At 47.3% G+C, this 11,691-nt stretch overlaps 1 long non-coding RNA gene across 2 annotated transcripts; it reads left to right on the forward strand.

The window, feature by feature from the left end:
- Positions 1-611: 611 nt before the first annotated feature.
- Positions 612-4,364, forward strand: LOC127470616 (uncharacterized). Of its 2 annotated transcripts, none has more exons than XR_007904341.1 (3): positions 612-806; positions 2,998-3,093; positions 3,811-4,016. It is a non-coding gene; the product is annotated as an uncharacterized LOC127470616 (long non-coding RNA). The 2 variants fall into 2 exon arrangements; XR_007904342.1 differs by lacking the exon at positions 612-806 and adding an exon at positions 4,062-4,364 and having other exon boundaries at positions 1,114-3,093; positions 3,811-3,916.
- Positions 4,365-11,691: the final 7,327 nt, after the last annotated feature.

The following is an 11,691-nucleotide window of genomic DNA, read 5'->3' on the forward strand; positions in this document are numbered from 1 at the left end:
AGACTGTTGCTCTAGATTTTCTTCACAGTGTCTTTAACTGGACCATGTCTTTTGTGCCTGTATTTCCTGGAGTGGGTGCTGGAGGGACAGACACAGCTGTCCTGCAGATCTTGGGTAATGGCACAACCTGAACTCCTTCCTGGGTGTTCCCTCTTGTATCTGAGAGCTTTTGAGCTTCTCAGAGCACAGGAAAGTTTGTGGGAAGAGGCTACTGGGGGCAGATCTGGCTTCCATCAGCAATATCACCCCAGAGGCTACAAAACTGCTACTGCTTTTTTCTCCTGTCACCTGCAGTAAGACAGGACAGCCTGTTGCCCAAATGGCCCCGTGTCCCTCTGAGCTGAGGGACCAGCTGGAAACCAGCCAGGTTTGGAATGCAGGTCCTAAAGGTAGAAATGGTCACACAGGACTCATTTCCCTCGTCCTTCTGTCGCCTGTCCCGGGTGATTTTTGCTTTCTGTGAAACACAGCGAGGCAGTTGCTGGTCCTGGCTGTGTTTTTCTCAGTTCTGCTTCATTTTCAGCAGCCTGTGACTCAATGCAAAGGTATTGTCCCATTTCCTCCCCAGCCTGAGCTTGGCCCATGGGAGTGGTGGCCGTGTGTGTGTGGGGAGGAGTCCTGGCTCTGTCCAGAAAGCCGGAACTGTCTGGGTTTGCTGTGAGTCTGGAGCAGGTGTCTGCACCTCTCTGGAGCCTCTGCTCACCTTCCCTGGGCTGTGTCAGGCCAAGGAGCAGGAAGATGGGATCACCTGGGTGCTCAGATGGACCTCAGGGGATCAGCCCCCACCACGGGACCCCGAGGAACTGGTAAATCTCTTTCCTGTCTGGGGACGTGTCAGCTCATCTCGTCAGCAAGGTTTCTGCTGTGTGATTAATTAAGAAAAGGCAAACAGGAGTTTGTTAAGCAGCTTGTGTTCTGTATTTGGGGAATTAGGATGCTACAGGGAATTTGGAGGAGAAGAGAACGGCAGGAAAAAATATGATAATAACAGTGCTTAATGAGCATTGCCAAGAGTCACAGCCCAGAACCATCTCCTGGATGACTCAGCAGGTTGCAGGAGTTGCAGTAGAAGGTGGGATAGTACAGCACTAGCCTGGAAACTTTTGGGGACACTAACCCAAAACTCAGGATCCCACATATGGTGGGATTTCTGTCAAATCAATCAGAATATATCAAATGGATTCTCATCTGAAAAGGGGAAGCCTGTCTGTGAGGCTGAAAGTCAGGAAAACTGACTGTGTTTGGAGGAGCAAGACCTTTCCTCCACTGCCTGAAGGTTCATAATAGGAAAGACTGACACCTTCTTTGGGAAAAAGGAGAAAATTTGTTCTCATTCTGCAACCACCACTAGTGGTTTAGTTTAGAATCATGGAATTGCTTAGGTTTAAGATCATTTTTCTCTGGGGTGACAGTTCATCCTAGTGAGCATATTAGACTCAGATAGACATCCTTTCTAATTCCATGGTTTAGAAAGAGACTGGGCTGATTAAAACAGCCCATATCAAAGATACTGAGCATCCTGAGGTAGTTTTGAAGTCAGCCTTGTTTGGAATGGGCAGTTGAACCAGCTGATATCCAGGAGTCTCTTCCAACCTAAATCTTCCTGAAATGTGAGAACTGTTGCTTCATCTTTCTCTTTCAGACTTTCTTTCTCCTGTTGCTGGGTTTCCATCCACAAATTTCACAGATGAGAATTCAGCCTTGCCTGGCCTTATGACAGGTATTAGCTGAAGAGGCAGAGGATCTGTTTACCTCAGGCTTTCAGCAGGAATTGCTCAAATCTTTAGTGAAACTCTGTAATGCTTCAGTTCCCAGCTCATGACTAGGTCAGTCATAGCACAAAACTGCACTGGTTGGCAAGAGCAGGGTGACACAGTGCTGGGAATGAACCTGAAATAAATGTGATTAATTAAATGAAGCTTGTGGTATCACATAGTTCAGTGCTGATGAAGTGACTGCTGCAGATCTCGCCTGACAAGGCTTTTTTACCTTTCTTGGAATGCAGTATTTCTGTAACAGGAGAGTATTTCCACCTTCCACACCCCTCAGCTTGTTGGTTTACAGTGGTGATTTCTTCACAGGCTGATTCTTTGGGCTGTTACATGATCCACCAAGCAGCTTTTTCCTGCTGCTTTGTCACCCATCCTGTGAGATTTAGCTCAGGTTTGGCCTCCAGCCCCTTAACCCAGCACAGGATTGGGGTGAGTTGGTGGGATTTGAGCAGACTTGGGCACCTCTCTGCAGGTAAAGCACCTCAACAGCCAAAGTGAAGTGAAACAGGTCACGAGTTATCTTTTATCTAAAGGGAAAGTTGCCTTTTTGGGGCAAACTGAGCCCTTAACTGGAAAACTCAACTCCATGTGCATGTTCCCAAGTTAATCATCCATGGAAATAGAGCTTCTGACCATTTAGACATAAGAACCAACTTAGTCAGGTCAGTGGTTCCAGCTCTCTGCAGAGGGGAAGCTCTTCTGTCCCTTGGCTTTTGCTGCAGAGTTTTCAAACTGGGCTTGTAAAACTTGAAGGATCCTTGCCTGGCTGCCAGCTCGTTTGGGCTGATGGTAAATCCCATTCACATCTGTGGAGGAGGCTTGGGAATTTCTTATTTGTGGGAAAAAATACCCCATCTCTATTGCCCCACATCTTTTCCTGGCCCTGTGGTGCTTGATTTTTAGTGGCTCAAAGGAAAGTTTTACGGTTCCCAAATTCTGCAGTCCTGTGTGTCCCCCGAGGAGGATGAAAGATGAAGCAGTATCTTCCTCTTCTGTACCAGATTGTTTTGCTCTCCTGTAGCTGTGCTTGTCCCTGACCTGTTAATTGCCTTTGAGATAGTCTGGTTTGTTCTGATCCTGGTGGGAAATGTTGGAGGGATGATTAGGTCATTGTTCAAACAAGACAGCTCCTTTCCAGAGTGGGACACATTTGCAGGGCAAGGAGGTGGGTACTGTTGTCAAGTCTTGATTTTGATGCTTTGGAGTTGTTTGCTTTTTCCCTCAGGGTGAAAAGGTACAGTCAAGAAGTGGTTTGTTAATTGATTGGTGCTGTCTCCTGGGACACAGGGAGTGGAGCCCTTGTTCTGTCGTCACATACCTGGTGGGTATGACTGTTCTCAGCTGTGCTGCTTGGTTTGATGTGCAGTTACAGCACTTCATTTCACCTTTGTCAGCCTCCTTTGATGTTATACAGAGGGCATGAGCTTTTCCCATCACCTGCACTGCCATCCTGTGTGATGGAAGCCACTGAAATTTGTCATGGCTTAATGCATGCAATAAACCCAACAGGTCAGTCTTGGAGTGCACATCTCTTGTAAGAACTTGCTCCCCAGTGCTGGCCATCCTGGGGACTTGGTGGTAGCAGGAGTTTGGGGCTGTAACATCTGCCTTTCAGTCTGAAGTGTGTCCAATCCTTGCCTTTCATGGTGCTCATGCCTTTCTCTGCAGGGAAGGCAGGGCTCTGGTGACTTGTTGGAAGATGAGGTTTAATTTCACTGAGCAAAACAGGGTGAGAGCAAGAAGCAATCAGGGGGCTCAGCTCGCTCTGCCTTGGTGTCCAAACACAAACCAGACTGTGGTGTTTGTGAGTGGTGACCTGGTGCATTAGGAGGGGGAATAGAAGTTTAGAAGTCTCAGAATACACAGATGTAGTGTTGCCAGTGAATCACTGAAAGACATTAGAGGCTGGTGAAAGCCAGGGAGCTCCTGGTCCTGCAGTGTTGGACATTTATGCTCAAGTGTTGCACAAGATGCCCTGGAGCAATAACCTGCTTTTGAGGCTGTGCTGCAGGAGTTAAGGAGCTGCTTTGTCCTGAAGGTGTTTCCAGGAACAGAGGATTGCAGGAATGCCAGATAACACCATTCCTTGTGTCTCTCAGGCTGTTCCACATGTGAAACAGGAAAGTCCAATGGCTTTAGTACAGGTAAGTGTTGGTGCCTTTCTCCTTTGTGTTCCCAGTGAGTTCCCTTTCTGTCTGACATTCCATGTGTGTGACCCCAGACAGAGCTGTGCAGTCAGGTGAACCCACCAACAGCTTAAACAAGTTTGTGTCTTTAAACTGTTTCCAGATGCTTGGTGGTTTTTGTTCCACTGTCTTGCCCGAGTGGTGGTGTGTGAAATGTGGGAACTCATTGCAATAAATATGGATTGCAGGCAAGTAAGCTGGGCTTATCTTGTTAATATTTGTAATTCTCAAAGGCCATAACCCAGATTTGGGGGTAAGGGACAGGGGAACTGTCACTTTATGGGTTTGAGCCTCCCCTCCCTTGAAAGCTGTTTTGTTCAGTACTGCTGCAGCTGCTTCTCTGTTTGTCCCCAGACTCTGCAGATGAGAAGAGGAGGAGTTCAAACGACCTGCCATCCGTGTGTGATGCCAGCTGTGAGTGTTTCTTTGGCAGTGTCTTAGCTGGTTGTTGTGAACAATAGTCAAGGAAGCAATCAGCAAGTATACTGCCCTAGAAGTGCTGCACATTGTTGGGCCTGCCTCACCTCCCTGGCTCCAGGTGGATGGGGATCCAGGCTGGGATGCTGCCCAGGGGTTCTGTGCTGAGCTGGAGCTCGGGGTGCTGAGGGAGCAGGAGCTGATGTGAGCAGTGCCACGGGATGTTCGACGTCGCCGCGGCGGAGAGGAGACGGAGGGAAGAGGAGATGAGTGTGTTGCAAGTTTTGTTCTTTCTTTGTCCTTCCTGGGTGTAAAACGTGTGAAGTGCCAGCTGTGGTTGGTAACACTGCAAAATGCAGCACTAGGCACTGGGGGAATAGGGAGAATCCATCTGAACCCAACCTCAGACGAGTTAACTCGGCTTTGAACCAGCCCTGGGAGCAAGTCCCCTGTGGTCACTGTTTCTCCTGGGTGCTGGTCAGCAGCTTGCACTGCAAATACGGGGGGTCAGGCACCCAAAAACCCAGCTGATTTTTCTGGGAAAGAATCAGGGTTTAATTACACAAAATGAGACATGACTTCTTACTTTGTCTGGGTAAGAGGGAGGCAAGGAGGATTTATGCAAAGGGCAAACCTGCGCTGTGCAAGAGCCTCCCAACACTGGGAGAAGGAAAGGCCTTGCCTACATCTTGTTTAAATTTTCAGCAATCACACGGAGGATAAGAGCTTACCTTTCATTTAGACCAACCAAGCTGCTTTTGCCTTGTCCCTGTCTCTCACTGTGACCATCAGTTCCAGGCTTTTTGTGGGAAGAAACGGGGTGGGTTGTTATAGGGAATGAGAATGGCTAAAAAAAAATCCTTGGTAGACTGCCATGGAGATCACTGCAGAAAATGCCAGCGTGTGTTATGTGGAAATGCTCTTTCTAGTGCCCTTTCCCAGCTTGACACTGCTCTGGGCTTGAGTCTGAGCTGGGTGTTGGCTGATTGGAACTGATGCAATCACTGGAATGTGGTTGGGGTGACAAACATGTGGGGCTCGACCTGTCTCACCCTGTGACTGCTGAGCAACTTCATCTGTGTTAATGAAGTCAGTGGGTTTGAGTTCCAGGTTATAAGAGAATGTTCTGCTCTCTGAGTTTCCTGTACAGAGCTTGGCAAAGGGTGAGAAGTGTTTTAAAACCCCTTTTCGGGGTCGTGTTTGGGTTCTGGACTGTAGATGTTGTGTCAGTGGAAGAAACAGTCTCCTGGGCTGTGTCACACCCTTTCCCTTCAGTAAAATTGTCTGTTTGCTGCTTTGCTCTCCATCTGCTCCTAAGAACTTGTGTGAAATAACCTGAGTGAGGCTTTGAGCTCAGTTACCAGGGAAGCTGATCTGCATCATGACTCCCTCCTTGAGGCTCTCATTATTAGCTTTTATATTCCTGCCTCATCTGTGTTAAAACCACAGGCTGGAGGCAGCCCTCCCTGCTGCAAAATGTGCACCTCCAGGTCAATTTACAGTAAAAATTGCACCCCAGAAATCCTACAGTCGGGCCTATTTTCTGACTATTAACTATAAGAGTTGCAGTCCATACATTTCTACTATAAATAATGACAGTGGTAGGAAATTAGCCTTGAGAGGTTGCCACAGAGATCACTGCAGAGACAGCCCCTTTGTATTCTGTGTAAATCCCCTTTCTAGTGCCCTTTCCCAAAGTGCCACCCACCTTTCCATGCTTGGGTCTGAGCTGGGTGACCTTACAACCAGCTCTGAAATGCAATATCTTTTGCTTGTTCATGGCATGCTCTGTTTCATTATGAATGCACAATAGCAATACCTTCATTTTTCTCCACTCAGCCACGGCATGAAGGAATATCCCATGTTAATCCCCTAATTTAAATTTGAAATTAAAACCTATCACAACACTTGGAGCATCCTTTAATCCATTGATTGTCACTGGCTTCATTCCAGCACTGTAACTAATTACATTCTGCCTGCAAAAAATTCTCATTGCTGGTGGCTTTTTTATTTGCCTTTTTTTTTTTTTTTTTTGGAGAGCTGCTGGTTTGAATTCTTGTGCCATCTCTGCAGCCTGACTACACATTTTTATGTTTAAAATGACTAAGCATCTCTGCTTGCCAGAGGGATGCAGTGTGGTGCTCTGCAGTAGGTGATGAGGGTCTCCTGCTCCAGCAGTTGTGTCCAAACACTCTGCTCTGGGGTTTGCTGGAGATGGGAAAGGAAAGACTGGAGTAAATCCTGAGTCATCTCGATCCAGCAGGTTTTTACAGGGTCATGTTTGCCTCGGGGCCACTCTTGTGTCCCCACACTGAGCCTGCCAGCAGTTGAAAATGTGCTGCTCCAACAGTTGTGCTGGTCTGGTTCAAGGGGACTGAGTGTTTCAGCCTCCAAGGAATCCCAAGGAGCCAGGCTGGAGCAGCAGTGGACCTGCCAAACTTAGTACTCAGGCCCTGGCAGCAGCTTGGAGGGCACAGAGGGGTGGGAAGCAGGAGAAGGGGGGTCTTAACCTGCAAGTAGCAGCAGCAGCAGAGGAAGTCAGGGTATTTGGTCTTCATGCAGCATTTGCTAATCCCAGAGGACTTGGAATGAGTTAAAACTAGCTAAAGTGATTTTCAGTTGGTGCCATGGCATGGGGCACCTCGGGTGGTGTTTGTACCCACGTTGGCTTTTGCTGTGTGACCCATCTGGTCCCTGGGGGAGAGTGGGAGCTGTTGGTGTTGAGGTTGGGTGTGATGTCTGCACCTTTCTGACTGACTTGTTGCTTGGTGTTCTTGGTAGACATGTAGGGAATGTATTTCCTCATGGGTTTTTTTTACTTGACCCTTCTAAATCTGTGTGAGGAAGGCTGTTGTCTGGAGGGGGCAGCTGATGAGAGGCTGTTATGAAGGCCCTGAGTGATCACCCTGGAATTTTTGGAGCAGCCCTCGATGGCTCTCAGCAATGCTGTGTCAAAAGCTGGCTGTGTCAGTGTCTGTCCAAAAATGGAACAGATGGGGTTAATGAAGTCAAGGATTAGGTCCCTAATCTGTGCCAGGACTGCTAGAAATGTAGGGGTTTTTTTTTGGTCACATGCTAGAAAAAGCAACAAAGGACAAGCATGAGGATTTTCACCTCTCTCAGAAACCTTCTCTCAACTATGCTTCCCTGGCTTTCCTTTGAGCTGATGCAGTGAACCCAAGGATCAGGTGATGACTTAGAAAAATGGTCCCATTCTCCTGGAAATGAAGAGCTCAGGTGCTGGTAAAACTGTTGGCTGGCTTTTTTTTTATTTTTTTTCCTTTATGGTTTTACAATTCCAGAGTGAGGTTCCTCTTTCCAGAGACTCAGGTGTAACTCTTGGCCAGGTGTTCTCACCCCTGCCCAGTGCCCTGCCTGGGGTCTGTGTCAGGGGCAGGTTGTGCAGGGTGCCTTTAACTTTGCATCCCTCTCAGGAGGGTGGGAGTTGGGTGTCTAATTGCTCCCAGGCTGAGCCCTGAGAAGCTGATGAGTACAAGAAACAGCTGTATTGGCTTCCTGGGTTGGAATGAGCTGTGTGGTGGTTTGAAAACTAAAGCATTAAGGAGTTCTGGTTATTTCATCTACTTTTGTGTGTGTGTGTGCAGTGAAACTGGACTCAACCCATCTTTTTCCAGGCTCCTACTCGAAAGCACTGTCTAAGCTGTGGGCAGGGATGGGAAAAGGTGACCAAGGTCCATGTGCTGGTTGGTGTCAGAGCCTTTATGAAGAGCTTGTTAGATCAGGACAGTGGTGATGGGAGAAAACACTCCTGCCTGGACCAGCAGTGACCTCTTGTGGGTAGAGAGGCTGCTGGGGGTGCTGGGAGCTGCCACTTGCAGTCAGGGGGTGTTATCCTATCTGTGGCCCTAAAGTGGATGTGGTGAAGGGAACTCAGATTCTCTCTTGGCTTAAATGTCAGAAACAAACAGCTGTAAGTGGTGCAAAGTCTCTTTTCTTCCTCACACGTGTGTGCTCTGGGCTGGGCTGGGAAATGGTGTCTTGATGGTTCAGGAGAAGCTCAGGCTCCTCTCCCTGGTGAGCCCAGAGTTGGTCTTTGAGCATTTCAGGGCAGTAAAACAGAGCAAGAGCAGAACTTCTGCTCACGTGCTTTTTCCATGGAGTGTCTTTATCTCTGATAAAAGCTGTCTCACTGATCCTGCACTATATCCAGGAGATTTCCCAGTGCTGTGAAAGCAGGCCTTTGTCTGTGATGTGCAGGGGTGCTGTGGGGTCTCAGCTCCTAATAATCACTTAAAAGTCCTAAGGCATATGACCAGGTTCCCAGTTAATGGGGAACTGTCTCAGCCCAGCTTCCTACCAGCTGCAGGGGCAGAGCAAAAACTTCTCGTCGAAGCTGGTTTAAAAAAAAAAGTAATAAAAATTTAAAGGTTATGTCAGTACATTTTGTCTCACAGTGGAGGTAAATTTATGCAGTTACAGCTCAACCAGTGCCTCATAAGATGCAGAGTGCAGCCTGTGTGTCAGAAAGCTCTTTGAGTGGCTGGTGAGATGAATTCAAGTCAGGAAAAAAGATTTTTTTTTGGTCTTTTCGCCAAAGACCAGGTTGCTTCACCTCCCTGTGCCTTAAAAAGCATCTGAAATTGAAGTTCTCAAAGGAGACTTTTCATTGTGTCTGTTGCTTTATTACAAGCTACTTGCTTAGATTTTTTTTCTACTTCTGAGCTACAGACAATGCTGCCTTTGAGTTGACATGTGTCTTTGGGCAGTTTCCAAATATTTCTGTTCTCTGGACAACTGCAGATTCCTTGGGAGGGAAGGTGGGAACGTGTGTTTGGGCAGAGACAGCTGCACTGCTCCCCTGCAGCTGGAAGGTAACATCAAAATGCCAGGAATGCCACGGAGATGCTGGATGGCTTGGATGTGGAGATGCCAAGAAAATGAAAGGTGGTGGGAATCCTTGGTAAGAAGTTATTTGCCTTTTATTACTCAGTTTTAAAGCACAAACTCTTTGTGGGTGCCCTGCTGCTGAGTGGTGATTTCTGTGTGTAAACTTACCATATTCCTATTTTAGAGAACAGGGGGAGACCCAGCAGAAAATCCTCTGCCCATCCTATTTCTGATTGCTAAGACAAAGATACATTTGTTTATTTCTGCAACAAACTGTTTTTTAAAAGAGAGGAGAAGGGAATATCTGAATTACAGCCCCAGGGAAATGCAAATTCTGGATTTATTTTGATTCACTCTCTGGCAAGGCCTAATTAAGCTGTGTTATGGAGCCACATCCAACACCCAAAATAAAAGCAACACTCAAAAGCCAGGGTGTTTGCTGATGTGGTTGGTCTGGATGTTTGTGATAGTCAGGGGAGTGTCTTGTGCTATAAAAATTGGGGAAAGGGGAAACCAAACAACAAAGGAAGAAGCCAAGAATGTGTAAGAACAACAACTGGGAATGCAGCCTTAACAAAGCTTTGTCTCGTGGGTTTTTTTGGGTGGGTCAGATGGTAGCTAAAGAAAGGCTGGAATAATGATAAGTTAAAAAAAGCTATTAGTGTCAAACTGTGTTCAGGGGAAATGCAAGATGCTGCAACTTCCTTTTCCTATGAAGAACATGCAGAGGGCATCAGGCTCCAAAATAAACTCCTAAAAGTGAAAGCCTGCTCGGCTGAAGTTTAATTGAGTGGTAATAAAGGGCAAAAAAAGGTAAGTTGAAAGACAATCTTGTTTCCAGAGGAAGGAGTTTTAACAGAACAACTGACTGATGCCCCAAGGTGACCAAGAAGCAGCACACCAGGCCTGGATGTAGCTGGGGACTTAGTGAAGGGAGTTTTAAGAGGCTCTGAAGTTCCATCCAGCAGCTTCTCGGAAAGGTGCTGGTGTGACTTGTCCCTGGAGGTGCCTCTGGAGCAGCAGGATTGTCTTTGGGTGGCACAGGGAAGGCAAGTGTCAGATGGTCTATTTTTGTGAGGTGCTCTGTGGTCCTGACCCTCGTGCCCCCCTTCTTTGTCCTGTGGCAAAACTGATTTAAATCAATCTGATAAAAGGCTCTAAAGGCTTCATTCAGCACTGGCACCCAACCCAAGGCAGGCAGGGCTGGATGTCACCCAGAAGCTCTTTGTGAACTGGCAGAGTGGGTGTGAAGGCTCATCCTGCCAAACTGATGCGTCCCCCAGGACTTCCAGGATTCATTAGAAAATTGGATTTGAACTTGCAAGTCAAAACCAGATGAAGGTAATAAAAAACTTAAGGAGGCAGTGGAGCTGCAGGTTTGAGTGCAGCTGTGCAGCAGAGCAAGGGAAGAAGGAATTGCTGCAGTGGAAAAACCCGCTCTTGGAAAAACATGTAAGCAATGGTGGCCCTCTTATACATCTGAGGGGAGTGTGGGGTTGTTTTTTAAGAAGTGGAATTATGTATTTTCCAGTAAAGTTTTAATGGTGCAAAAGCAGAGCTCCATTAAGTATTAGTTACCCTGAAAAAGTTACTGGATTGTAAAATGGTGTGTTTTAAATACAAAACTGGTCGAAAGAAGTGATTTAAAATGTTGAGAACTCTTGATTTGGAAGATGGGAATGTAAAACTGAAAGGACACTGTGGCCAAAAGTGACGTGAAGACATGAAATCGTTTGTGGGTTTTTTTAAGGTGTTTCCATCAGGTGTGTTTTCTGGGGTGTGTTAGGTGGCTTCGGGGTGCTGGGAGAAGCTTGAGTGGGGACAGCTGGTTTTACAGGTCCCAATAAACTCTGTTAAAAAATGAGTTCAGCAGGGATCCTTCACGGCTGGGAAATGATTAAACTGTTTGAGAGAACGAGACACCTGAGACAGCAACGCTCTTTGAAAATGGAGCACATCTACATCAGAGGTGTAGAGCACGAGTTGTCTGTGTGGAAGCCAGTGAAGGATCAGGCAAACAAGGACGTGCTTTCAACCTGTGAGTTCTTTGAAGGGGAGGCGGGGTGGGGGAAAGCTCTTTCTTATCGACAGAACCGTAAAATCCGTTTAACGCGGGAGTGAACGCTCTGTTGTGCCTCCTGAGCCTTTTCCACCCCGCAGGTTGCAGGATGGAGCAGGATGCTGCGAATTAGTGCTGGAAGGTGGAAGGTGGAGGTAACACCGGTGTCACCTGGGGAGGGTGAGGGACCGGTGGTGTGTGTCGCTGCTCTGATAAACCTTTTTTCTGGACATCTGAACGTGTTTTTCCAGTGTGCCCCCGAGCGTTCGTATCTCTGTGCGAACACCGAGAGATCTGGCTCAGAAGGGGGCAGGCGAACTGTGCGCTGTCCTGGGGGAAGAAGGTCCCGACAGCAAAAGTAAGGAGTCAACAGCAAAGATAAGGAAACAGAGTAGAACAGGCGTTTGTT

Source organism: Manacus candei, unplaced genomic scaffold (genome assembly GCF_025592945.1).
Source record: "Manacus candei isolate 608988 ecotype Guabito, Panama unplaced genomic scaffold, ASM2559294v1 h1tg000022l, whole genome shotgun sequence".
In the NCBI taxonomy this organism is placed as follows: Eukaryota; Metazoa; Chordata; class Aves; order Passeriformes; family Pipridae; genus Manacus; species Manacus candei.